This window comes from Corapipo altera, unplaced genomic scaffold, assembly GCF_003945725.1.
Source record: "Corapipo altera isolate COAL_440 unplaced genomic scaffold, ASM394572v1 81, whole genome shotgun sequence".
NCBI classification, from domain to species: Eukaryota; Metazoa; Chordata; class Aves; order Passeriformes; family Pipridae; genus Corapipo; species Corapipo altera.
In genome coordinates this window covers 1,380,948-1,386,446 of record NW_020884987.1, presented here as the reverse complement: position 1 = coordinate 1,386,446, position 5,499 = coordinate 1,380,948, and the positions used below count along the sequence as shown (strand labels likewise).

General features: G+C 58.0%; 1 long non-coding RNA gene across 1 annotated transcript; it reads left to right on the top strand.

Annotated features, from left to right (window-relative positions):
- Nucleotides 1-197: 197 nt before the first annotated feature.
- LOC113958125 lies at nucleotides 198-880 on the top strand. Its single transcript, XR_003531420.1, has 2 exons — nucleotides 198-295; nucleotides 594-880. It is a non-coding gene; the product is annotated as an uncharacterized LOC113958125 (long non-coding RNA).
- The last annotated feature ends 4,619 nt before the right edge of the window (nucleotides 881-5,499 follow it).

Below are 5,499 nucleotides of genomic sequence, written 5' to 3'. Positions count from 1 at the left end.
CTGCAGCTCAGCCCCAGCCCTGGCTGCTGCAGCGGCAGCAGGATGCGGCCCAGGGATGTGCTGTGGAGCCCCGAGTGCCCTGGTGGCTGCTGCCCTGTGCCAGCCCAGGGCTGGGGCGTCCCGAGGCGGGAAGGCCCTGGGCTCAGCCCTGCCAGGGCAGCAGGGCATGTGGCCAGGCTGGCAGCACCACTGGGGGGGAGCTGTGCCACTGGGGCCCTGATAGGATCTGTGTTCTCAGGGATGGCCGGGAGGTACCTGAAGGGACAGCTGGTAGAGCTGCAGATCGTCATTGATGGTGAGTGAGGGCAGTGGGGGCTGGTGAGGGGAACACAGACCCTGGGCAGGGAGCTGCAATCCTGCCCCGGCTGTGGAGGGCTCTGCTCCCTGCACGGATGAGGAATGGCTTGGGCAGAGCAGGGAGAGATTTCAGGGGCACGGGAGGTATTGGTGGCCAGCACCTCCCGACTGATCCTGTTGGGCCCTGCTCCCTCCTGGCCATGGCAAGAGTTGGGTAGGATGGTCCTGTCAGGATTGGCTTCTTAGGTCACCACAGATTTAGTCTCCGGCCTTGGCTCCATTCTTTTCTGTTTCAGTTATTGAAAGCATGACTCATGACAGCGCTGCCATCAGAAGCCTGGCAATTCAAACCCAGAAAATCCTAGGATCTGTTCAGAGACCTCAGTCTTCTCCAGGTTCCAGCAGCTTGGAGATCAGGTCCAGAATGTGCAGAATAGGAAGGCTCCTCTGTGGTGCAGCTGCCAGAGGTCAGTGGAGAACTGATCTTGGGAACCCTGTCTGATGGGACCACCTGAGCCTGCAGGAAAGACCCTTCTCATCCTGTTACCCCAGCTTGAGAATATGAAATTCCTCTTAGCATACACAGAGGCTCCGGAGGTTTTTTAGGTGCCTGGTGTCCACAGGGCATCTGGGAAGAGGGAAAAAAGGGCCCTTGTGCTCCACAACACTTGCCCAAATGTGCAGTGGAGAAGGGAAAGTGCCCAAAAGGCCCTTAGCCTTGGGGGCTTCTGCTGGAGCCTCAACACTTCGAGCAGAGCAGATGGGCAGAGCCTGGAGCTGTGGGGATCGCTGAGAACCTGGTCCTCGGAGGTGGCCACAGACCCTGTGCCAGCCAGGAAGCAGCATCTGTGACCTACCCGTGTGTTGCTGTTGGGATTGCTGAGGGCTGGGAGGTGCCTCCTGAGCCAGCTGCTGTGGAGCTCCTTCAGGGCTGTGCCGCTGCCAGGCAGGTTGTTGGGGCTGGGGGAGAGCCTGAATGGATGGGGCGCTGGGAGGCCATGAAGGGCTGAGGTGCTGCGGAGGCCCTGCCATGACAAGGGAGTGGGAAGCCCTGAGGGGAATGTGTGAGGGGGTGGGTGGCAGGAGGTTTCAGGAGGACAGGCCGGGCAGAGGATGCCCTGAGGGGACAGGGTGCTCAGGAAGCCCTGAGCAATTGGGGGCAGAGGCCATAAGCAGCCCCCTGGTTCCCTGCCAGCCAGCTGCTCTGACGCTTGCCCAGGACATCTCCTATCCCTGTGGCAGAAGGTCTGGAGGCCTGGGCAGGAGGGTGGGGACACCCCGAGGGGGCCAGGCTGGCCTGCCTGGGGACAAGGAGGGCAAGGGGGCCCTGGCAGGGCACATCCGCTGGGTGCTGCCAGCCAGGGGCAGGGGCACAGGCAGGGCTGGGAGCCAGCCCGTGTCCCTGCTGCTGCCCAGCCCATGGGCTGTGGCCCAGAGCCCACTGAGCCAGAGCTCTGGGCCCACAGAGCTGCTGCCAGCATGGGGAGGGCGCGGGGCACCTTGGGCAGGGCCGCGCAGTTGCTGCTGCCCAAGGCACAGACAACAGCAGCAGGCTGTGCACAGGAGGAGCAGCAGCCACAACGCCTGGGCCTCCTCAGCCAGGCTCCCACACCGGCCAGCATGCCAAAAGCGGGATACTGTGGGCACAACTGCACGTGGTTTGGAAAAGGCTTCAGGAAAAGTGGCCACAACAGCTTTCTATTGACTGCCCAGCCTCACAGCAACACTTGGCAACTTCAGGTGCAGCTTGTCTATAGAAATCAGCCAACTAAGGTGAGGAAACAATGAAGAAGGGAGCTGAAGCAGCTGAGCAGGCAACGCCCAGTTGATGTATAACCAGTAGTTGTCATAAGGTGGTCACTCAGAACTTTGGGGCCTCCATACAGAGATAACCACCAGAGACCCTCGGTGAAGCCCCTCAGAGACCTTATGTTGTATATATGCTAGTAAGTGTTTGGAAATGTCAGGAATATGTAACAGGAATGTGGGGAACGAAAGTGAATAATCATGTAATGCAGACATACAAGCCAGAACTGAGATGTCATGGAGTGTGCTGGGGCAGCCCCACGGCCTTCCTACTTCATCATCCTAAACAGCCTGAGTAGGCTGAAGTATCTCCCCACCATTCTACATCTGTGTCTCGAGGGCACTGCAAGAGACAGAAGCCTTGATAAAGCTCCAGGTCAGCAAGGAACTAGTTGGCTGTGGCCAGCAGCTTAAATCCAGTGCACTGCGGAAGAGGATAGAGAGAACTCTGGGATCCAAACATGTTCTATGTCTCCGATTAAGGTGCCACCCCCCTGAAGGAACAGCCAAGTGCTAGAAGCAGATGTGTTCTGCCAGTTGCTGCTCTCAGATGGACACAGGGCACACATGTTCCCATGAGTCCAGAACACTTGATCCAGGAATAATAGAGGGCCATGCATTGGTAAGGAATAGCCTCCAGCAAGACCAAAGCAGGATCCTTGTAGTGGGTTGACTTTGACTGGATGCCAGGTGCCCATCAAGCCACTCTATCCCTCTCTTTCCCAGCCAGACATCGGAGAGAGAGTAAGATGGAAAATGACTTGTAGAGACAAGACAGTTTCCTAAAGCAAAAACCAAAGTTTGTGTATGCACAAGTAAAGAGGAAAATAAGAAGACTTTCTCTCTACTTCCCATTAGCGAGCGAAGTCTGGCCACTTCCTGGGAAGCAGGGCTTCAGTACATGTACTGGTTGTTCAGAAGGCAAACACTGTAAACAATAAATGGCCCTCTCTCCTCCACCTTTCCTTACTTTTTATATCGGAGCTGACATCATATGGTCTGGAATAGCCCTTTGGTTAGCTCGGGTCAGCTGGCCCGGTTGTGTCCCCTCCAAGGAACTTGCCCTCAATTGGAGAGGGGGGGAATGTTGAGAGACAGTGTTGATGCTGCGCCAGCACAGCTCAGCAGTAGCCAAACCACTTGGGTGTTCTCAACACCTTTCTAGCTACTAATGCAAAGCATAGCACTGTGATGGCTGCTATGGGGAAATGAAGCCAGACCCAACACATTCTAAGACAGACCCAATACAGATCCTCTGGCAGCAAAGCATGAGCTTGTGACCCTGGCCATCTATTCAACAGACATCAAAGTGCTTAGTTACCTCCACGCCTGGACCTGTCATGACTCCCCACGTTTCTTCAGCTTGTGCTCCTTTATCCCTTGTTCCCAGAACATCCTGGATTTAGAGTTTAGAAGTCCATGCATGTTTGTAAGGTGCCTGCATGGAGGAGATGGACAGCAGATGCACCACAAGGTTCATGTCCCATCGGACTTCTGCCACAGGGATGGGAGACACCCTGGGCAAGCGTCAGAGCAGCCGGCTGGCAGGGAACCAGGGGGCTGCCTGGGGGTTGCTTATGGCCTCTGCCCCCCAATTGCTCAGGGCCTCCCACAGCCTGTCCCCTCAGGGCCTCCTCTGCCCAGCCTATCCCCTTGCAGCCTCCTGCCACCCACTCCCTCACACATTCCCCTCAGGGCTTCCCACTCCCTTGTCATGGTAGGACCTCCGCAGCACCTCAGCCCTTCATGGCCTCCGCAGCACCTCAGCCCTTCATGGCCTCCCAGCACCCCATCCCTTCAGGCTCTCCCCCAGCCCCGACAACCGGCCTGGCAGCGGCGCAGCTCAGGAAGCATCTCCTAGCCCTAAGCAATCCAGACAGCAACACACAGGCAGGCCACAGATGCTGCTTCCTGGCTGGCACAGGGCTTGTGGCCACCTCCGAACCAGGTGGAGGTTCTCAGGGATCCCCACAGCTCCAGGCTCTGCCCATCTTCTCTGCTGGAAGTGTTGAGGCTCCAGCAGAACCACCAAGGGCTCTGGAGTTCTGCCCACTTTCCCTTCCCCACTGCACATTTGGGCAAATGTTGCTGAGCACAAGGAATCTTTTTCCCCTCTTCCCTGGTGCCCTGTGGACAACTGGCAACAAAAAGCCTCCTAGGCCTCTGTCTATAACACAGATTTCATATTCTCATGCTGGTCTGAAAGGAAGTGTTTGCAGTGGAGAGGTCTTTCCCGCAGGCTCAGGTGGCCCTGTCAGACAGAGTTCCCAGAATCAGTTCTCCATAGAATTCTGGCAGCTGCCCCACAGAGGAGGCATCCTACTCCCCACAATCTGGAGCTAGGCTTGGGCTTGCTGGAACATGCAGAAGACTGAGGTCTCTTTGCAGCTCTTAGGAATTTAACAGAACTGCTAGGCTTGAGATAGCAGCGCTGTCATGAGTGGGAACCGAAGGGCTGGAACAGAAAGGAACCAAGGTCAGAGCCAGCGACTGAGGGAACCCAAAGAGCCCCTCTGTCAAGGCCCTCCCACCCAGCTCTTGCCATGGCCAGCAGGGAGCAGGGCCCAATGGGATCAGCTGGAAGGGGCTCCTGTGGGCTCTCCAGGTATGGAAGGGCTTGGTGCACATACTTGGCCGCTCTTCTCTTGTCCTTTTCCAGCTGGAGAGAGCAGCAGGGCACAGAGGAGAGGGTTGACTGGGGCTCTGCCCCTTGGCCAGGCGCTGCCTGCGCCCAGCACTGGCCTCCCCTGCCTGCACAGCCCTGAGGCCCGGGCAGCAGCTGCAGGGGCTGGCTTTGTAGGGAGCAGAGGGCTGGCTGCTCCCTGAGAGCTGCAGGGCCGCCCTGCCCCATAGGCCAGCTGGGCCAGGTCTCCAGTGGCACCCTGGCTCAGGGGCAGAGGAACCTGCAGAGGAGCCCGCACAACCCAGGCAAGGCAGCAGCGTGTGGGGCGCAGGTTGCTGTCCCACAGGTGGCTGCAGCAGTGGGCAGGGGCACAGTGCCACCCCCACACTCTGGGCATCAGGGGCTGGTCCAGCCTGAGGCTGGGGCTTCATGGCCATCCTTACCAAGCAGTTGCAGAACCACTATGGCTTGTCCGCCTCCAGCAGGTTCTTGAGATCCCTTCTCTTCAGGAACCTGAGTGCATGAATCAGCACTTCCCCAGAGGCCTGCAGAGCAACAGAGTCCAGGAGATGGCACCACAGCCCAGGGCACAGGACCTGTGTCCCTGGACCAAGGCCAAGAAAAGGCTGGAGCCTTCAAGGTGCCAGGGCAGGAGGCAGCCCAGCCCCCTCCCACGGGGACACCAGAGCCTAGAAAGTCCTCACCTCTTCCACATACTGGTTCTCATCATGCCAGTGGATGAAGAGTGGGAGCAGGCTCTTCCGACGGATTAG